The sequence below is a fragment of the Sphaeramia orbicularis genome, chromosome 24 (assembly GCF_902148855.1).
Source record: "Sphaeramia orbicularis chromosome 24, fSphaOr1.1, whole genome shotgun sequence".
Classification (NCBI taxonomy): domain Eukaryota; kingdom Metazoa; phylum Chordata; class Actinopteri; order Kurtiformes; family Apogonidae; genus Sphaeramia; species Sphaeramia orbicularis.
Window position 1 is genome coordinate 29863253 of NC_043979.1, and position 23785 is coordinate 29887037.

Genomic DNA, 23785 nt, shown 5'->3' on the forward strand with positions numbered 1-23785 from the left:
GGAAAAAAAAAATTGCATTTTTGAAAAAGTCTTGAATTTTATTTGGGGTCCGATCAAGCGGTAACACATGGACTCATTTGAGGTTCAACAGTCTCTGTCATGTAATCCGAGTAACTTATATGCATATCTCTATACATATGTGAGTAGGTATTTATAAGCACTTTTAACATTATGTGTAACAAAATTTGGGGAGGTAAAATTTTTTAGGTGAAAAATATCAAATTACTGCTCTTTAACACGTGGACTTGAAATGGACAGAAATTTTTTAAGCTTTACGCAAACATTCAAAACATGCGGTTCTTGACAGAAATTGATATCAAGTAGGACAAAACCCTTTTAGGTATTATGTTCAACTATGCCGAAAATACATTTTGGAGTAAAATATTGAAAAGTTTCTGTTTTATTGGCATGAGAATGTGGAAACACATGGACAGGCTGCCATAGTAATATGTGGTCCACTCTTTATCATTGTATGCACCACCCAAAATGTATCAGAAGATCATTACTTTCTGAAAGTTTCACTCAACTATCAATTATAAGTAACTTGAAAATTAAAAAATTGGTATTTTTGTGGTAACAAGTGGACAGGGCCTTTTAAGCAACTCCCAAATGTTCAAACTCGTAAATATCAATAATATTCACAAAATAATGAATATCTAATACTTGAAACTTAACAATCATCTATATAATCAACAGATTGAATACATTTCGTAGATATAATTTTTAGCGTCAAATTTGAGCTATGTAGTAAAAAGTACAATCAGTAAAATTGCTTGTAACTTGTTTTCTACAAGTGGTATTTTAAAAAGGATAACAGTTCCATAAAAAGATCTTTAGCTAAAATGAGCCCACTTGATAAATGATGTGTGCAAATTTACTTTTTCATGTTGATGTTCACTTTTGCTTGATTGAACCCTTGGATAAAGAGCAAGCACTCTGATTTCAGTGGAACAAATAATGTTTATATTACCACAAGTCATAAAACACCAACACAAAACACTACCTTTTTTGGGAAATGCAAGCAACCTTTTGATGTGCTAGCAACTATTTGGAGGATCCTCAGGATTCATTTGTCAGCACTGAACTATAAAACTGCGTGTGTTCCCTCTGCAGAGGTAATTTCAATGAGAGAAATGTTTCCTCTCTTACCCCTGTCTGTCACAAACGGGGTAAAGTGGGAACTGACGTGTCAACAATTTGACGGTTAGTATAATTGAACACCGCACGTCTCCGGCGAGGATAGTGTGTCTCTGAGGTATGTTTAGAAATATGTGGGTGACATATTGACTTTAGTTGCTCATTAGACAAAACGATTAATTCCGCTGTCAACATGTGTGCCGATACATGTCAGCGGGGAAGCGTGTGGGATGAAGACTCCAATTTTCAGGGCTGCTCTTGTCAGCGGGTAATTTTCACCTAAATGTGGATCTGTGATTGAGCTCATTTCAACCAGGACAGGTGACCATGTAGAGCCTTTGCTATCTGACCTCATGAAAGGTTATTTGAGAGCATAAATAGTGCTCTTTTGTAGTTTGTAGACATTCAGACAAGCAAATTGTTAATCTTTCTATTTCCCACAAGATGAGGCACAGTCATCCTCTACATCTGTTTTTAGTCTCTGACATAGTAATTCTTTCACAGCCACATTTTGTTTTTCTCCCTCCTGGTTTTTGTGGATTTTGGGCAGGAGGTTTTTGAGTAGTAGTCTCCCCTCACCCTCCTCTTCTCCTTCCTCTTCATGGCTGCTCAGCCGAGTTCCTGACATACCAGACAGGGCAAACAGCCTCAGATAGCCATTCCAGAGACTTAATGAAAGGAAAAAGGAGATGAAGAGAGGGGAGGTGGAAGGCAGTGAAAACAAGGAGCTAAAGGAAGCAAAGAAAAGGCAATAAACACACATGCAAAAGTAAACGAACTGCAGTAAGCCATTAATGTTGATTATGAACTGACAGAGAGCCCTGTTAGGGTCAAAATGACTGATTTCAGCAGTTATTACAGAAACCAAAATTAGACTACTACTAAGTCTGCTACCTTCACTCTATTAGACTTGAAAGGGTACATGTCGAACTCCTTGAATGAATGTATCCACAGACTGTATCACTCACTGACTAAAGTATAAAGTTGATTGTTTGTTCACATCTCTATTATGGTATCAAGTTTTCTTCATAAAACATAAACAGGTATTTTGACAGTTGGTCAGAATCAAGGTCAAGGTTACTTTATTTTTACCCCTAGGTAGATTTGTTTTGCAGTCTAGGTGATTGCCTTGGCATTACAACAACACTTGCATTGAGCATGCAAGACAGGCACTTGATCACGCTTACAGACAGGACAAAAAGACAGGACAAAAAGTGCTCAGTGTTCCACCATTCATCGGTATAGCAGCATGCAGCAGTAAAAGAATAAAATAAATAAGATCAAATAAATAAAGACAAGATGCAATAAAACACAATAAAAACCCAGAAAGATAAAAACAATCTGGGATAAAAACCAGGATAAGAACATAAAATTTAAAAATGTAAAAATTTGAAGTCACAATAATAATAAATAGAACAAAGAAATGGAATAAATAACTAAATAAGTTAGTAAAGTGCAATGTCACTATTTCTTATTGAGCTCAGTGACAGCGACAGGAACAAAGCTATTTTTATAAAGCTGTGTCCTGCACCTTGAGAATAATACTGTTGTGTAAGCTTCACATGCTCCGTCAGCTGATAGTTTACATTATTGCTCTGTTAGCTTAGCTCTGTTTTTAGACAGAAAACAGCCACAGTAAAACCACAAATCACCTGCATTTTCTCTACGGTTCGTGTTGTCAATACCTGCACTAAAGATCTATTTGGAATCATCTAAACGAGGTCAGAACTGTAACAGTTTAGTTTGTTTTTTAGATCAACAAACAATGAACTTGGCAAATAACATCACTTAATAACTTTATACCATCATAAGCGTCATAATCAAACTTACCTATCGGACTTTGGCTGGAAAGGTTTGAAAGAGAATGTATTAAAAACATAAAACTACCATCAGATGTGTGCCATCAGCCAGTTTTATGACTTGTTGAAACCTGTCCAGTTTAACTTTTTTAGTCCTGACATGTGATGCACCAGTCAAGGATTTTGTGTTCTCAAACTTGAATGACTTGAATGCGCAAACAGCGTGAGACTTCAGATCAAACTTTAACTCTGTCTCACAAGCTCAGAGCACTTTATTTTTGTACATTAAATCTTAATGGCATAATTATTTTAAGATGTGGATGGTGACATGTGGAGATGATTTATTCTGTAATATAAGCCACAGGATCTAGAACACCCCAAACTGCCCATATTATTGGAATACTTTATTTGCTCACCATAAATATTTTTTCTCCCTGTTACAGTTCTCTTCATTCATTCTTTAGATCTTATTTTTTCTTTGCTCCTTTCCATACAGTGTGGCGGTCACTCGCTCCAAAGACATGCCCTCTTTCGGCCCCCCCATCCCAGAGGGCGTGACCTTTCCCAAGTCCTCCGTGTTTCGGGACTTCCTACTCGCCAAGGTCATCAATGCTGAAAATGCAGCGCACAAGTCGCACAAGTTCTGCGCCATGGCCACTCGAACACGGCAGGAGTATCTGCGTGACCTGGCCGAGCGTCACACCACCAGCACACCCATCGACCCCTCTGGAAAGTTCCCCTTTATCTCACTGGCCCACAAGAAGAAAGAGAAGACCCGACCTTATGCAGGGGCCGAACTCCGCAGCCTGGGAGCCATAACCTGGCCGGTCCATGTTGAGGATCACGGCACCGGTGGGGAACTGGAGGCCCTCCTGGCTGTCTCCAATGATTTTGTCATCGTGTTGGACCAAGAGGCCAAGGCTGTTGTGTTCAACTGCGCCACTAAGGATGTGATCGGCTGGACCTTGAGCAGCCCTGCGTCTTTACGTATATTTTACGAACGAGGAGAGAATGTGTCTCTGAGGAGTATCAGTAACAACACAGAAGATTTTAAAGAGGTGGTCAAGCGTCTAGAGGTGAGAAGATACAAACTGTACACACAATTACGCTAATAAAAGCAAGATAAGATTATACTCTTAAATTACTCTGTGCTGTTTGTGTTTACAGAAATTAATAATGCGCATTTAAACAAATAATTTCTTTGTTATAGGTACCGAAAAATAACTTGCCGACCGACACAAATGTTAAATGTTAAATGCTTCATAACCAGGCCTTCTGCTCACAATGTTCATTTTGGGTCTTTTCATTCATGACAGCATGTGGAAAAAATCAAATTATGGTAATTGTATTTTATTTGCTCCCTTTTGCCAAGTATCATGGGAATGAATAATGCCAAGTGGTAACCCAGCTACCTACCTGAGGCTGGTGCTGTTGTATGCACATTGAAATCATGGCGGGGAAAACAAAATAATCTTCATTTAATGAAAAACACAACTTTTGTGGAAAAAAAAAATATTGCCAAAAATAAGCAAATGAGATACAGCAGTGAAACTCGATGTTCCTCAGGCTACTTTGTTTAGTCTCCTCAAACAGGAAACAGTCATGGCTGCTAGTGATGGAGACAAAAAACAAATGTACATGTGTAAAGCAAGTACTGTCTGTGTCATTACTTTATATTCATGTAAAAAACACCGTGAACAAATGTCACTTACCATGCATGCATGACAAAGAAAAATGAATTTTGAAACAGGATCATTGTAAGCAGCTCCACTGTAATAATGTAAAATAATAATCAGTATTTAGGTTCAAACAGGAAGTACAATGTACCATGTCCTTTACATTTTGCAAAATTAAACCACACTAGTTTCTAGAAGAGTTTCTGAGACTGAAGTAATACCAAAACTGATAGTAGCATTCATTCATGCAAACCAGGCATGTGAGAAACAAAATCAGTGAACTAAAATGCAGTTGGCTGCCACTGATCATCTACCTGGCCCACTCACAATCTCTCCTTCTATTCACTGCTGGCTGTCAGTCTGCCAGAATGACAACATTTGTGTGTCTACATGCCAAAGATGCAGCCTCATTACTGGTCTCAGCTCATTGAGGGAGTTTCAGAAACACCTTTTGGACAACATATTACTAATGGCTCATACACCTACACATGCACTGAAGTGGTGCTAGCTCTTCCTTAGCTGTCTCCATGGCAACTGGTTAGAAAAAAAGGTGTTTTCTTATGTAATCATCACTGCTTTAGAATACATTCATTTCCCCAGTGTCTCGCTACCATCAAACTGTGTGTGCGTGTGTGTGTGTGTGTGTGATGATTTTTTATCATGTATTTATGTAACCTGGCTGCACACATACACATATACTTAAGCACTCATCAAATTTGGCTCAGTGCTCAGAATCACTTTCATGTCTCATTTTATGCATCTGGTGTTAATCTTCAATCATTTGGACTACCTCTATGCCAGAGAGAGGAAGGGATGTGGCCTTGGGCCACCCTCTTTTGGGATGTCGCTCTCTCCCTCTCTGTGTTTCCTCTTGAATGCTCTCTTTTTTCTTGTTTGCTCTTCATCCTTTCTTTTTTTCTTGTGCTCAATTCCTCTTCCTCTCCCATACACACATTCAGAAACATCACAGGGCATCACAACAATTTCTATCAGGTGCCAATCTGCAGTATGATTTATTCATGCTTCCCTGCGAAGTTTGCATTCGTTGACATCTGATTGGTTGCTCTTGTTTGTTTGATGATTTTAACTTGTTTCTACTTATCATGTACTTCTTCTGACTTTTTCAAGTCATAGTCTATGAAAAGCACCAATGACTCTTTGCAGAGCACTTCCTTGCCCCATCTAAATTTTCCGTCATATCCTTCTATGAAAGAACATGAAGTTCAAAAGCATTTTTTCTAAGTGATGCATTTCTGAGTGAACCCAGTATGAAGAGTCACAGAAAGAGACACGCCTGCTTTAATTTCAGTCATCTGTGGAGTGTGTGCATGTTTGTGTGGGTAAGAAGTCCTGAGTACCTGTACTGTAGGGGGTACCACTTATGCTGAAGCACTAATTCAGGTTTATTTTATAACTGTAAAGCACTTGTGGATCATTGAGGTTGAACAGGGTTTTGTTTTTGTTTTTTTTTAAATAAGAGAAAACATGCATATGTGCTGAACATGTAGTTCTCCCAACACCTGTGCCCAGCTCTGCAACGCTTGTTTATTTTTCAAACCTGTGTTTTTTTGGGTTTTTTTTTTTGGAATAGTCACATTTTGATCTATTTCAACAGCAAAAGAGTATGTGATTCTGTAATTAAGTTGGTTCTGCAAAGCTTTTCCACACCTTTTGACTTGTATGCTTTTGATATTCATCCTTTCTTTTCCTTCTCCCCTCCATCCAGTCACTGACTAAGGGCTGTGAGACATTAGAGATGACGCTTCGTCGAAATGGCCTAGGGCAGCTCGGTTTCCATGTAAACTATGAAGGCATCGTGGCAGAGGTAACTCAGATGTTCTAAAAAAAAAAAAAAAAAAAAAAAAAGAAAAGAGGTCTTAATAAACCTTTATTTTCCAGAGGAAATTACCATCCTCATGAAATGAGGATGTCTTAAAAAATGACTTGTGATCTGTAATTATCTGCCGCTCTGTTTTATTGTGGCAGTCTTACCACTATTTATATGCAGTGTAATGCATGATGTTACTAAATGTGCTACAGTAAAAATGACTGAACAGATATAAAAAAGACATAATGTCTAATTTCTCAAGTACTATTAGAAATGGAACTACATATTTTCTTTTCCACTGGATGTAGAATTGTATATTTGGACTCATCTTAAATATTACCTGGTGAAGAATGCTGCTGCAGCTATAATGCCATGAAACTCTTTTAGGTGGAGCCATATGGGTATGCCTGGCAGGCGGGACTGCGGCAGGGAAGTCGACTGGTAGAAATCTGCAAGGTCGCTGTTGCAACACTGACCCATGAGCAGATGATTGACCTCCTTCGTACCTCAGTGACAGTTCGGGTTGTAATCATTCCACCACATGATGATGCCACTCCACGCAGGTAAGTGAGACAGTGCTCTTTGTAAATAAGGTTTTTGACAGATCTATCTGAAAAAATTGGATGATGTAGTGCAGGGGTGTCCAACTCATTTTAGTTCAGGGGCCACAGACAGCCCAATATGATCTCAAGTGGACCAGACCAGTAAAATAATAACATAATAGCCTATTAATAATGACAACACCAAACCTTTCTCTGTGTTTTATTGTGAAGAAAGTAAAATAACATTGGGACAATGGTTACATCTACAAATAGTCATTTAAAAAAATGTGAATGATAGGAACATCCTCTAATTTCTTAAGAGCACTATGCGTCCGCTTAATATTTACACACATATATTACAGATCGCAGTGGATCTACAAAGGCACAAAATTTTTACAAACAGAAATGGATTTTGTTAAAATTACAGTTATTTTTCTTTTTGGTTATGGTTTCTGGTTGATCATATTTCGTAAATGTAAACATGTAATTTTTAGGTTATTATGGGTCGGACCAACCCACTTGCTTGAGATCAATTTGGGCTATATGTGGCCCCTGACCTAAAATGTTTGTTGATATCTTCAGTGTAATTTTTGCATTTCACAAATTCAATGGATGGATTGGACTCTTTAGCGAGCCGGTTTTGGCCCACAGGCCATATGTTTGACATCACTGATGTTAGTGATTAGTTGAAGCCTGCTATTAAGGAATTTGAAAGCCACTACACCATCTATAAGAAAGGGCTCAAATTAGGAACTTTGAAGGCATATGAAAACAACAAAAAGCTGCATTAAGCCTCCAGCAAACACCTGCTTCCACCCAATGTTGTTCTTTATTTACATCAGGTGCTTCACCATCATGAAATCCAGTCCCTGCGTGATGTGAAATAGATTTTACATTGCGTTCAGAATGTTTCTTTACAAAGACTCAAAGTCTTAAATCCGACTAGTTGAAACATTCAGAAACTATGTTCTAAAATATAGTGTGTGTTAAAGCCAAGCACGTACCCCACTGACTAAAAAGGAAACGTCTTTAAGCCCCGTTTTCAAAGAAATTTCCAGACGGCAACGTTGTTGGTGTGGATGTAGACTTTGCTGTGCCTGTAAAGCTACTTCTGTAATAAGAAATGGATCACAGGCTGTTTTTTGGAGTATTTTAAATGAATATAACAATAACCACAATTAGAAAAAAAAAGGTTGCTGTTTACTTTTCATACAACAGTTAACTAAAGTACATGTCTGTTCATGTACAGAAGGAACTTTGATTTGTTGTTTGTCCCCCTCCTCTACAGGGGCTGTTCGGAGATGTACCGCATGCCTGTGGGCGAATACAAAAGCAGCAGCAGCGATAGTGGCTCATTTGAATACAAGTTCCCCTTCCGCAGCAACAACAACAAGTGGCAGCGAACATCCAGCAGCCCTCAGCAGTCACTCACCGCATCCCCACAGCCCCACACGCCCAACCGGGCCATCAGCCTAGGCAGCTCAGTGGGCAAGACTCTGTCAGCTGAACGACTGGAGAGGGGCGCTGTCATCCCACGCAGTGTCAGCAGTGATGGCCGGCCCTTGGACACCAAAAGGTAAGGGCCACGGGAATAGACATTTCATGACACCTTTCTACACTTACATTTTCCAGGGCAGTCTCAGGAGGCCATCCGTATGAATCTGATTTATTTTTAGAGCTGCTACAGTATCACTACCACTAACATTTCCAAACTACTTGGTACAAAATGCAACCATTGTTATATAGTTATACACACTGAATAAAAATATAAACATAACACTTTTGTTTTTTCTCCCATTTTTCATGAGCTGAATGCAAAGATCTAAGACTTTTTCTATGTTCACAAAAGGCCTGTTTCTCTCAAATATTGTTCACAAATCTGTTTAAATCTGTCAGTGAACATTTCTCCTTTGCCAAGATAATCCAGCCACCTCACAGGTGTGGCATATCAAGATGCTGATTAGACTGCATGCTTATTGCACAGGTGGGCCTTAGGCTGGCCACAATAAAAGCCACTCTAAAATGTGCAGTTTTATCACACAGCACAATGCTACAGATGTCGCATTTTTTGACTGAGCATGCAATTGGCATGCTGACTGCAGGAATATCCACCAAAGCTGTTGCACGTGAATTGAATGTTCATTTCTCTACCATAAGCCGTCTCCAAAGGCGTTTCACAGAATTTGGCAGTATATCCAACTGGCCTCACAACCACAGACCATGTGTAACCACATTTGCCCAGGACCTCCACATCCAGCATCTTCACCTCCAAGATCGTCTGAGACCAGCCACCTGAACAGCTGCTGCAACAATTGGTTTGCATAACCAAAGAATTTCTGCACAAACTGTCAGAAACCGTCTCAGGGAAGCTCATCTGCATGCTCGTTGTCCTTTTTGGGGTCTTGACCTGACTGCGGTTCGTCGTCGTATCCGACTTGAGTGGGCAAATGCTCACATTCGATGCCGTCTGGCACTTTGGAGAAGTGTTCTCTTCATGGATGAATCCAGGTTTTGACTGTACAGGACAGATGGCAGACAGCACGGATTGCGTTGTGTGGATGAGTGGTTTGTGGATGTCAATGTTGTGAATTGAGTGGCCCATGGTGGCAGTGGGGTTATGGTATGGGCAGGCGTATGTTATGGACAACAAACACAGGTGCATTTTATTGATGGCATTTTGAATCCACAGAGATACCGTGACCAGATCCTGAGGCCTATTGTTGTGCCATTCATCCATGGCCATCACCTCATGTTGCAGCATGATTATGCATGGCCCCAGGGTGCAAGGATCTGTACACAATTCCTGGAAGCTGAAAACATCCCAGTTCTTGCATGGCCAGCATACTCACCGGACATGTCACCCATTGAGCATGTTTGGGATGCTCTGGATTGGCGTATACGACAGCATGTTCCAGTTCCTGCCAATATTCAGCAACTTCACACAGCCATTGAAGATGAGTGGACCAACATTCCACAGGCCACAATCAACAACCTGATCAACTCTATGCCAAGGAGATGTGTTGCACTGCAACTGAGGCAAATGGTGGTCACACCAGATACTGATTGGTTTTCTGACCTCCTCAATACAATAAAACTGCACATTTTAGAGTGGCCTTTTATTGTGGCCAGCCTAAGGCATACCTGTGCAATAACCATGCTGTCTAATCAGCATCTTTATATGCCACACCTGTGAGGTGGATGGATTATCTGGGCAAAGGAGAAGTGTTCACTAACACACATTTCAACAGATTTGTGAACAATATTTGAGAGAAACAGACCTTTTGTGTACGTTTTGCTCCCATCAAAACAAAAGTGTTGCATTTATATTTTTGTTCATTGTAGTATAGAAAAAAGTGTGAAAAAGACATGTCTGAAAATGACAACTTACTTCTAGAATCAGCTGAAACACAACCAGAAAAAAGTATAAAAGTAAAGGGATATACAGTATAAAAATATCTAGATACAAATAGCAACAGTATAAAAGTATATATAAAAATATCCATAGATGTAAACATAAAACAAGTCAAATCTCATCCACAATGAGCCTGTTTACATGACCCTAAAAGTCCAATAGCTGGGAGTAATTTGATAATTGTAATAATCAGATCTAACATATTTACATGCACTTAAGGAATGCGGTAATCGAAAAAACCTGGTTTAAACGCTCCAGTCCATTATCAGATTACTTTTGGAGTACCTACGTACGTAGCGATGGTAGACTCTAACTTCCTGTTGTCTTCCGCTTCATGTAGCATGAAATAAATCAGATTAAACTGTATACATACAGGAAGACATCGGAGTATTGGGGAGAAATCCAGGTATGTTGATCCAGTTTCTTATAACCAGATTACTGCTGTTATCTGATAAAGCATATCAGATTATCCTGTTTACATGGTCACTTGAATTATCAGACAATTCCAGAAATCAGATAATGATCAGAGTATTGATGTGTATGTAAACGGGGTCACTGTCACATCTGCAAACAATATGTGGACTACAGTGTTCAACAAATTTGTATATAATTTACTAACTTACTAACAACCTAAGATGGAACTAATGTACGACCCTGGTGTCATGTGTGTCACAAAAAGCGTCTGTATGAAACACAATAGTGAAACCAATGTTTAGTGGCAGCAAAAATGAAGGAAACAAAGGATTGATCGGAGGAAAATAGTTATCAAACTATTTTTTTAACAGAGTTGAATAATCATTTCAGCTCTAATACTGTGTTCTACATGACACATTCTAGTAGTATACAGTATACAGCATACATTATTTGGAAATTTTGCCAGTGTTGCATGCCATTTATCTTGTCTTTCAGTTAGTCATTATACTCATAGTAGATATAATGCCATTCTGAGTAGAGCCTGTGTGGGAACAGAACAACAGTGTTGAAATCAGTGGAATTTCCTTAAAGGGAACAACTTACATAATTTTTCTCCCACTATGCTGTGATTTGTTTATTTCATCTTCCTCTAGTTCCTTTGTTCCCATTTGCTCGTAAATTCTTACAGTTCCTGTGTGTGTGTGTGTGTGTGTGTGTGTGTGTGTTTGTGTGTTACAGGATGTCCCCTGGCAGTGAGAGCTATAGCCTGGCCTCTTCGCTGGCGTTGGGTCGTTCTCCTCACAACCGGAGTTCTCCCAGCAACCTGTCTTGTTCGAGTGATGCCTCAGGAAGCTCCGCCCACTGGAGACAGAAGTCCATGCCTGAGCAGTAAGGAAGAGGAGGGAAAGGGATAGTTGTCTCTAGAGCTTGGTGCAATATTGCTTGATCATGTGCAGTTATTTAATATTAAAACCTGCCATTCTGTCCTTTTAATGGTACAGTATGCAACAATGTGGAAAAATATGAATTGCTTTTTGACTTCCAGTGAGAATGAATCATAACTTATGTTAAATAAGTAGTGTCCTCTGGTGCCCCTGAGTAGTCCTTATATCCAGGGATGGTTCTTAACTGAAATAACCTGGAAGTATCACAGTACCAACCATAGTAAGAGTTATCCTAATGCTTTGTTTTTAGTCCTGGGATGTTAAAGTTATTCTAGTTCAGGGCCACATACAGGCCAAATGGATCTCAAGCAGGTCAGACCAGTAAAATAATAGCATAATAACCTATAAATAATGATAACTGCAAATTGTTCTTTTTGTTTTACAGTGAAGAAGTAAAATTACATTATGAAAATGTTTACATCAGCAAATTATCCTTTAAAAACAATGTGAATAACATGAACAACCACAAACAACCTGAAATTTCTCAAGATAATTAAGTGCAATTTTAACAATATTGCTAAGTGCACTTCATTCAATGGCTGCTGATGGTTTTAATAACAATGGTTTTCTGAGTGTTACACATTGAAGACAGCTGTTGCGTGTTAGTACATGGCTGTGAACGCTGCCACCACTTTTAGCCAAGTCCTCATTTACTTTTCCATTTCATTCCAAAAAGTAAAACTTGTAAATAAACATGTATTCAATTCACTTTCCCCAGCAGGAAAATGTATGTGTTTGTGTGATGTATTTGTTATGACATTTATTATTTAGTGCATTTCATCAGCGGATGATGCAAAACATAGGACACAGTTGATGTTGTCACAGTTTTGACTTGTGTGCTTATTTCCAGGTTTGGAGGCAGCCGCCACTCTCCAATGTCTGGAGAGAGACAGGTGGTCGGGGAGGGCGGGTCCAGTGGAAAGTCAACTCCCAACTGGAGAATGGAGGACGGCGGAGAAAGAGGGTCAACGGGTAAATATATGCAGTTTTACTGTCGTGAAATGAAGTTTAGTGCCTTATCATTTTACATAGATTGTGATCTGCTCATCAGTGTTAATGCATAATGCATAAAATCTGTCTGGGGCTGAGTGAGCAGACATGTGTGTTCTCGAAGGGGATTTTTTTTTGTGTAAATTGAAAGGCACAGACCAGGAAAGAAATGGGAAAATGTCTTTTCATCCAGGTGGTTAAATCTTTTGAAATGACAGCATGTAGCAGTGTGAGTGTGCCACTTTGTGTATCATGATTGTGTATGCCTCCTCATTTGCAAGTGACAGTTTTTTGCAGATGCTCTTACCAGTGATGAGCTGCTTGCTCTGACAGCCGCCACCCTGCCTTTAAACAGCTCACCTCCTTCCCCCATCTTCTCCTGCTCTTTAGCTAGCTGTGAATTATGTTGCTTTTACATAGAAGGTCTAAATGTCTCTGTAAACAGACAAAAAAAAGGTGGGAAGATAATGTGTCAAACAGTGAAAGGAAGAGGGAATTACTGAATGAGAAATAAGGAGGTGTTGAGACAAAGTTTATAGTTTTTCTCTATATTATATAAGGTTTAATAATGGAGAAACAAAGAGGGGACATTTATACCAACTCACATGGCTTTTCTTCCCTATTCCTTACATTCCACATGTTTGTCTCTCATTCATCTTTTTATTCTCTTGAACACTGGCTTTCATTTAATTACAAGTATTCTTCCATGCATTGGTTTTTGGGAGTTTCCTTCTTCTTTCCAGCTCGGTTGCTAAAAGCCACAGAGACTGCATACCCCTCTGCTGCTCCTTTCATTCCCAGCAGGATGTTACTGGGGTTGATTGTTGACCAGCCCACTTCCAGCCATGTCTGCAACCTGTTCCTGACCGCCACAATCACAGAGAGAGGCTTGACTCTCTCATTTCGTGGTTGTTTGTAGCACTTATGTCTTTATTGGTCAGGGTGGAACAATTCAGCCCGGGCCAGCTCGGTACAAGTCAGCCAAGTGTCCGGGTCTACACGGTCCACTCTGTGGTACAGACTTCGGTCCTTTCCTCTTCCTCCCAGTTTTACCCCTCGACCTGTTAGGCTTCAGCAATCATGATGTGGCCATGTCCCGTCCAGAAATAACACAAGTCATCCAGAGGACAAAATACTCGCTTTGATTTGCTGTCTCTAATTCTTCCATCCTTTTATATTATACACAATCAGCACAATCAGTTTTTAAGCCTCTAGTTTGTAGCTCTGTAATCTGTGGCCTAGTTCAGACTTGGCGCTGACATGCATCCTGAGATATTGGATGACAGGCAGACCGAGTGTGGTCACACCTGGCATCATATCTGAGGATGCATTTAGATTCTACAATCCACTTTGGTTTAGCATTCTGACCAGGGATGCCCAGCTTATTCAGCTGGTGTTCTCTGCCTATTATTTAGTTATATTAAGGCTAAATATGTCTGAAAATGTTAAATAACCCAGAAACATATATTACCATATTAACCCTTTGATGCATGAAATATTAGAACCTTAGTCAAGATTTTTTTTTCCTGAGTGTTTCTATTCCTCTTTAGGCATGAAAAAAACAATGTGATTGAAATTTTTTTAATGAACCTATTTTTTTATGGAGTTACAAAAATGTCCACTCAGCTGGACACCATGCATTTAATGTATAATGTATATTATATTTAACATTTAAGGCTGAATAATGCAAACTTTATAAAGTAAACCCAATGCGGCTGTTTTTGATTAACACCCACTGAAATTTTAGCTGTTGTTGAATGTGTTTTAAGTTCATAATGATCTGACAAGCTCAGGTGTTTTTCAGTTCTGTCTACCTCTGACAGTGTCTGCTTAGTTATCCTTTAATATTATGCAGATATTTTATTGCCTAGCTTAACAGTGAGTAGTTAAGATACCACTAGGCATGGCTTTTCACAGTAACTTTTAACCAACAGTTGGAACAGTTCTACTTATTTGAATGAAACCTAAAGCAGTGCACATACCATGCAAAGTGTGTAAATTTTGACTTGTCATTAACCATCAAGCAGCAAAAACCACCTCTGTTGTTATCCCTTGAACCAACAATATTCACACTTACACACCATCCATGCATAATTACTTAAAAAGCAGGCATACACGTGTGCAACTGTCTCTAATTAGTGTTCAGAGCCCTGTGGGCCAGTGTGCTAAGAAAACTATGCAGAGTAATGAATATTCTGAGATATGAGAAGGTTCACTACTTTTCCAGATTTTACCCCAGCAGATGTTATGCAGCATCCCCCACCTCTCTCTCTCTATCTCTCTCTCTTATGATAGTGTGGTCATTAACTGCCTACTCTGTCTGTCTTGCATAACATCTAGACAATTACACAACAGTCCCATTTATACCCCGAGTTTCGCTTCAGGGCACACACACACACACACACACACAAAAACATTTTCTCACGTGGCACAGCTTGCCCAGAACAAACAAAGCCAGCAGGGACCGTCTGGGGACAAATTTCTGTTTGATGTGCATTGCGTTTGATGACAAGTGATCTGGGTTTTTGTTCATGGATGCAGCACAAGCAGAATGAAAACGATGCCAATGTTATGAGCCTCCCGGAAGTATGACTGATACAGTAGCAAAACACTCATGAATGAGCAGCGTAGGAAAAACTTCTTTATTGAGTCAATTACAAGTCATCTGTTTGTACTGTTGGATTTGTGCACGTTTGTTGCCAACCCCAACTGTGTCTGTTTCTACAGAAGCTCCAGTCTCCAAGTCTGGTCCAGGATACTCTGGTGGTCCTCGCATCCAGAGACAGGAGCAGGTCATCCACCTGTCCCCCAAGAAGGGCAGTCAGGTCAGGCTCTACCCTTGTCTTAGTTACAGAACTTTATCAGCACTATTTAAACCTTTGTAACCTCTCATTTCCTCACATTGTCAGCCTTATTAAGTTCAGAAACTTAAAATTTCAGTTCCCATAAGCCACATTTCCTTTAAAGTATTTCTATATGCCTTTTGAAGTATTGCATCAGAAAAAGTTGTCTGCAAAATGCTGTGAAAATGCTAGCTTAAGATAGTTTCTGCCTCTTTCAACAAAGAGCTGATGCTTTAAATAGTATATGGAAACACCTTTTCCGGATAAGTCCTGACTTGGCAAACTCTTCACATGACTGCTGAGCAGATTCCCAGATACAGACACGTGTGAAAACATGGCAGGTAGCAGCAACAGGTGGACTGAGAGGAGTCCAAGTCATTCTATGATCTCATCCTTGATGTAGTTTCACATCCATTTTAGATGGAAAACAGCAACAGAATGTTCTAAGTTATAACCTTTTGCTGACATTTATTTATTTTTTGTTTATTAGTTTTGATCCCCATTAGCTGCTGCAGCACAGCAGCTACTCCTCCTGGGGTCATTATCAACATAAAAACAAAGCACCACAATCTCCCACAACTCACTCAACAAACAAGATGCACACACACATACACACACACACACACACACACACACACACGCAACAACCAAAATTCAACCACAAGCACTCATTTCAAAACAATTACAATAACAGTAATAGTACCAGTAACAGCAATCAGAAAAGAATAAATAAATAAAATAAAACCCAAAAAACCAAACAAAAACAGCTCCACAACAAATAACACAGACCATCTAGATGACGTTACAATAGGATGTGCAGTAGTTCAGACAGTTATTCTTGGGTAAATATGAAGATTCTTAACCTTTTAGAAAAACTAACTGCTTGAATTTCTGAAATAAAAAATTATGGCAGTGTATACAAAACGTTGCTTAAAGTGTCTTATACTTGCACCTTTTGATAACAATACACAGGTGAGTTTTAAAGGAAACTCGCCTAATTCACATCTTTTTTCAGCATTTCAAATGTTTCAGCTTTAGTTGATGTTTTACTTGAATGATTTGAAGTAATTTTAACAATCACCATGTGAAAGTTGGATTTTTTTCACCCCTCTGTTCTATTTCCTGTTTGTTCCAACAGTCAGACGGCCCTTACTCCGGTCACTCCAGCAGTAACACTCTGTCCAGCACAGCGTCCAGCGGGGGTCACAGTGACAGCGATAAATGGTACGAACTTGGGGCGGGCGGAGGGTCCAGCGGGGACCAAGGCGAGTCGGAGCCAAACGGCCTTGGAGGAGGGGGCTACCTGCAGGGAGCGTCGGCCGACAGCGGCATCGACACAAGCTCTTACGGAGCCTCGCACCACGCCCACCCTCACTCTCACCACGGCAGCACCACCTCCCTCTTGGCTCCCAGCGGAGGCAGGGAGAGCAGGGAGCGGTCAGTGTCCCCGTGGCACAGCCCCACCGAAGGAGGACGCCGGATGCTGGAGAGGTCGCCCGCTGCTGCCGAGTCCTCAGGTCCACCAGGAGAGAGGAGCCTGGAGGGGACGGGACGAACCCCACCTACTCATCTGCTGGTTAGAGACAGCAGCACTTACAGTCTGAGCGAAGCCGGATCACACTCAAGGTCAGTCTGTGTGTGTTTGTGGTGACTTTTGGATGTGCTAACAGGTCACACAGAACACAGTTAATGTAGTTAAATTACAGATGGAATCCACATATCATGACTTTAACACCAAATCATCACTCATCACCTGGATAACTCTAGGTATGGTAAATATTTTATTAATGTCTTTTTTTCTTTTTTTTTTTAATATATGTATAATTATCTATTCAATTTTATTTTATGTATTTATTTTTGCTTTTACTACATTTTCACATCTAGACTTTGTATGAATGCTATATGCCTCCTGTTCATAATCCTTGTGTTCAAAATCACAGTAGAAATGTAAAGATTGTACGATGCATCCATGTTATGCAGTTGAAAATCCACCAATAAAACTATTAAAGAAAAAAAAATACAAATGGAATCTGACTAATTAGATAGTTATTAAGAAAAATATGCAATTAAGTTATAGCTATTATTTAACATTTTGGTGAAAACTAAAAAAAAAAATCAAATGATGGTTTCCTCCTGACATACAAAAAACAAACCAAAAAAATTACTGAAATATTATGTATTCAGAGCAAACTTACAGATTTCTCAGATAAGTAATTCATCGCAATAACCTTTTTTGTGATTTGCTGTTGATACAGCTTTGTGTTTATATATGTTTTTAGTTATTCCTGCATTTTTTTTTTAAATTCAAGTTTTTATTGAACTTTTCAAAGGCTTGGTACATGGCAAACTTAATATGTTTCGCCATACAAGAACAGTAGTATATAATTAACAATTAACTCCAGCGACAGACTCAACATAGTTTTTATCTCATAAACATAAAAGATCAACAATAAAATTAGTAAAAGACAGGCAGCAAATACAAAAGAAGGTGGATACATAATAATATCAACTAATATGTATCTGTATACACACATACCTGTACATGCACTCATACATTTATACATGCATACCTATCTACCTTTATTTATATTTTATTTATACATTTATTTATACAGATACAGGTGAGTGTTATTGGTCCCCAAGAGGAAATTTGCTTTTTGAAAGAAGGAGGGAGAGAAAGAAGCAAAACTAAACAGAAACAAATCCTCAATCTATGAATCATCAAACTAAGGTGTTGCACACGTGGCATGGAAATTTAAAAAAAAGTCTATTCACATCTAGAACGAATATATGTATACATAAATACATAAAATCTGAAGTAGTTTGCAGTCTTTCAGGCATTTGTCACATTTGTTTGAATGAGCACACATTCAAGCATGTAGCACAAGCTTATGTAACACAATAAATACAATACAGCCATCTGTGAAATGACGACAGGCTAACGGCAGTCTGTAAATCAGATATGGACGACAGCGATATCTGTGTATACCTACCCTTTAGGTGTTCATCTGTGACAGCACTAGATTAATCCTACTGTCTTTATCATTTCTAACCTCTATTCTCTCAAATCTTTGAATATCTTAAGGACTAGGGCTGCGCGATATTGGAATAAACTGACATTGTGATTTTTTTTAACCCTGCGATGTATATTGCAATATGAAAAACTACTCGAGGATGTAGTAGCTGTGTGGTGCCAATGTAAGTAGTCAAACAAATTAGTTGCGTTTCCACTCGTTGTGGCTGTCGACACAGAACACGTTTTAATATCATCCTTCTTGTACACAGGAAAAATTACTGAGCATTTTTTCCAGAGTCAAAAGTATTTTCCTCAAAAAGAGTAAATTAGGCTCTATATTGAGTTTGGAGAGCTCAGCCCAAAGAGTAACTTTTACTCTTTTTAGAGAGGAACCAAATGTAGAGTAGTAGAGTAGTAGTAGAGTAAAATTTTCTTCAATTTGAGTACATTTTACTGTAGCTGAAATAATTCCAGATAACTGACGTTGCTTTTCTTTTTGGCACCAAGTCTTCCTTTTCGGTGATTTTCCCTTGTTCGTTGCTCATTTTTTAAATGTTGTTACCAGCGACTCACTCCATGTGCAGGAGGCGTGGTCTGCTTCATCAAACTGATTAAGAACGATTGTGATTGGTGGATCGCTGTGCACAATGTGTGTCAGGTACCCAGGTTGAAGTTAGATCAGAACACGTCGAGTTCATTTGCCTCCTACATTGCAGGACCTGCGATGTGACTATTGCGCACACGTGCATTGCGATGACTATGCTCAAACGTTGTATTGTGCAGCTCTATTAAGGACTATCAGGTTAGTTTATCTCTTTACTACCACAAAAACCATTCAAATCAACAGTCTTCAGAACAAATGCACGACAGGTACCTTGGGATGTTTTTCTGCAAACAATGCGCATCTAGTTTCTCCACTAAACATATTAAATATTTACTCGAATCAGGTTCTTGCTGAAGGCACAATTGTCTCAAGGATCTGTTTTCTGCAAAGGAAACAATATGAGCCGGAGGCAGTCATCACAATAAATGAGCTGGTCTCAAGAACCACATTTAGCTGCAGATTAATGATATCAGCAGGTTTTTCCTTGCTGCCAGTTTAGCTTTTCTTTACACTCGTTTTTTTTAAAGGAGTCGTACTTTGTTAAACCCACTTTTATTAGTCTTTGGTTCATTTATTTGTGTATTTGGACGCTAATAGTTCAAAACATTTGAATTTGAACCCTGCAAAGCTATCTTTATATTCATTCCAGCAAAAGTCAAGTGGATTTCTACAACCCGTTTCACTTCCTTCTTAATTTGTTACGTTTTATAACTAGTTACGTCACAACATTTGCACATATAAGGTCAAGACTTCCAATGAACATTTCTCTGAGTATGCCATAAATTTTTATCAGCAGCAGCAGTTGTAGTAAAAACTGAAAATATGTCCAAACTTAGAGCCGCTTACCTAAAATGTTCAGTTGTTGTATTAACGAACACAAGTGGCTGAACGGGATAAAAAGCACGGTTAACAACCTGGAGGGGGTAGGGCATGAAGTGGCTCATTTGCATTTAAAGGGCCAGCGCTCAAAACGACCTTTCTGGTGTCATTACTCAGAAATAGGGTTGAAGATGGACCTGTGGAGTTGAATTAATGAAGAATTCAGACCCAAGTATAGCATTTACAGTTTATGTAGACCACGGAGAAGTGTTTTAAAATGCAGAATTCCATTTAAAAAAAAAAAGGAAAAAAAGCAAAATATCACTCCTTTAAATTTCAAACATGACCTCATCCCTTACATTGTACATCACCTCTGTATTTACATGACCTCTGCAACGTGTTTCCAGTTCTCATTACTCCAACCAATGTTTCCTTCATCCAAGAGGAACACACGCGTACGGGTACCTCCTTCTCGAGAAGGTCTTCCTGGAAACCAAGCAGAGGAGTAATTGTAACTCCTGCTTATCTTTCCACATTAGTCTTCAGGAAATGTGGAACACGTGTCCAACCTTTCATAGCTGTGCTGGTGTCTAGAGCCGAGTGAACTTAAGAGTCCCGGTCTTCCTGTTTGAGCAACTCGTAACTCGGCCGTTGAGATAGAGTTACAGTTCATGACCCGGGCATCATCTGTCCAGCATTTAAACTGCACTCGTAGCTGGTCATAGTGGTGGTTGGGAAATGAACGGGTCCTCAGTAAAGACTTAACCCAGACTGTTTTTGACTGCAGGTGATATTTTGATATAGTTTTCCATCTGTAACTCGGTAAAGTTCAAACCAAAGATTAAACCTGTTTTCCCCTTGGGGATAAATAAAGTAGATGTTGAACTTGGTCTTGAATATACGGTGTGTTTACTATGGAGAGCCAGAGATGACAGACCTAGATTGCACTCTTTCACCCAGAACCAGCATTGATTTGTAATCTGTATAAGAGGGTTTGTGTGGGTCCTTAAAGTCTGAAATCCAATACTCTGAATTACAGGCTTTAAATGTGTGGAGATGTCTGGTTTATGAGTTACTGTTAGAAAATTGCATTAACCTCACTTGGCCTTTTTAATGATTCTTCAGTAAAAAAAAGAAAAAAAAATGTATTGGTCACACTAATAAAACTAGAATTCTGATCAAAACTCTTAGGGGAACCATTAAATTTGTTTTTTTTTTATCCCTTAGGGGTCTGAGGCTATTTTGGTTGTTTTTGAGTACTTTTGATTTTGCATTTATATACTATATAAGGAAATGTTAACTATACCCATTTTTGGTGTCCTTGTTTTCAGCGCAACTTCATCTATATCATCTGTCTATTATTTTTTCTCTTTAACTTACTATATCAACATAAAAGGCCAAAAAACACGCAAAAAATATAAAACCCGATTTGAAAAATGTATATAATTCAGTGCATAAATAACGCAGAGATGCTGAACAAATCTTTCCAAAGACTTTAAAAGCGAATATTGGTTCCAAAGATTAGGTATATAAAATTCTAATTGTAATAAATTGAAACTATACTCAAATATTTGACATGAAAGCGTATCTTTACATAGGAGTTTTCTAACCCCCCTGGTCCTACCAGTTTTCGCATCCGGTTCAGGTGGGGGTCATCCTCACCCTTACATAAATCTGCAGATTCGGCCAGTTTCTTTTGTTTTGAAAAAAGACAAAAAGATATGGTCAGAAATATAACGCCCACCCCACCTCATTTTCATACTTTTATTCACGTTTGTTTGCTCCGGTTTCAGAACGTCATATCTCTGGTTGTATTTGCTCTATCAACATCAAATAAAAAGTGTGAGAATGTTTCAAGTCCGCACTTTCAAATGTAATTGTCTCCAGTGGTCTACATGACTGACTTCTAACGTTAAGTAATGTAATTGCCCTTTTTTTCAGGAAAAAGAAGGTCATAGTTGTAATTATTTAGTGTGATATCCTCTTGAAGTTACCATCTCTTTTATTCAGACAAGATGAGACTTACAGTAATTTTCTTTTCAGATGTTTCTAATCGTTCGGGGAACTTTTTGTCATCAGAACAGAGGTTGCACTAAATGTTGAATTTAGCCTCTAGGAACCTTTTAGTTAGATTTTTTTTGTGTGATTTTTAATACCATGCACATACTCCTGGATTTTCTTGTATCTGCAGAAAAGAAACTGAGAATAAATATGTATGTATGCTCATTACAACCCTGTCAAAACAATAAAGTTAAAGGTGGCCTAAGGCTTTTACACAGTGCTGTACAAAATGAAACCAACATGGTACCAGAAACCACTAACCACTAAAGCAAACTGTGCAGCTTAGGCAGAATATAATGGAGCACACCCAACTAATATGTTGCGATGTGGTCTGTGGTGTCAGTTCTCATCAGAAAGAATGATACTTCAAGGCCAAAATAGTGTCTCTTTGCATCAAGAAATAGCTGCTTCTGAAAGTCAGAAGTTAGAATTGATTAACATTACTTTTATCTGATGTAATTAAATGAAGTTCAGAAAGACAATGTCAATTTGTTTTAAAAATGGCTCTCACGTCTTAAATTTAAACTGAAACCTGATATAAGTTTTAGTATAAAAGCGTAAAAGTCATCAAATGTTGCCTTAAACTTTTAACCTTTGAGACCATTTTTCAGGTAAATGGGCTTCTACTGAATTTATAGAAGTGTCATAAAAGCTGCTGTGTGTATGTGTTTGTGTTCCTTTTCTTCAGTGGTTTTGCTTTACTGTGTTTTAGGGTCAAAACAGGGTGGAATAACAGAAAAAGACAAAGAGAGGAATTGAAGTTTAACAGGTTTTTACTAAATAAGGCACTCAGAATGTACAGGGGTTGGACAAAATAATGGAAACACCTTAAAAAATCAACAAAATATAATTTAATATGGTGTAGGTCCGCCTTTTGCGGCAATTACAGCCTCAATTCTCCGAGGTATTGATTCATACAACTTGTGAATTGTTTCCAAAGGAATTTTAAGCCATTCTTCAGTTAGAATACCCTCCAACTCTTTTAGAGACGATGGCGGTGGAAATCGACGTCTTACTTGAATCTCTAAAACTGACCATAAATGCTCAATAATGTTGAGGTCTGGGGACTGTGCCGGCCATACGAGCTGCTCAACTTCATTAGAATGTTCCTCATGCCATTCTTTAACAATTCTAGCTGTATGGATTGGGGCATTATCATCTTGAGGTGAAGGTGTTTCCATTATTTTGTCCAACCCCTGTACATCAGTAAGAGATTTAGGATGTTGAACTTGAGCTGTGAACTGGAACACACTGAACAAGTGTTTGAATTTTGGCCCAGTGATTTTTGTTTTGGAGCTTTTTTTCTCTAAATCCGTCCAGCTGCTTTTTGGCACCTGGTTGAACTCCAAAAAGCAGTTACACAGTGAAAACTTGGAAAAAACGTAGTAAAAAAATAAAGGAAAATCACCACAACACTGAAAATAACAATAAAAACATAAAACCACAAGGAAAACGTTACAAAAAAAAAGAAAAAAGGCCAAACCATCTATTTTTATAGCGAGTCGGTCACGCTCACTACTGTGTTTTGCCCCCCCATTCCACAGGCAGTGAGGAATCTACTGAGCATGCTCAGATGTCTATGGAAAGAACAAAGTCTATTCTAACAGCACGTTTTGAAGTTTTTCTTATTGAACAAATGGTTGAATTTTTGTGAATATTTAAAATAAATCATACATATAGAACACTCACCCTAGACACAT

At 38.8% G+C, this 23785-nt stretch overlaps 1 pseudogene; it reads left to right on the forward strand.

The window, feature by feature from the left end:
• LOC115414739 (signal-induced proliferation-associated 1-like protein 1) overlaps positions 1 to 23785 on the forward strand; it is a 55847-nt pseudogene that overhangs the window by 19525 nt on the left and 12537 nt on the right.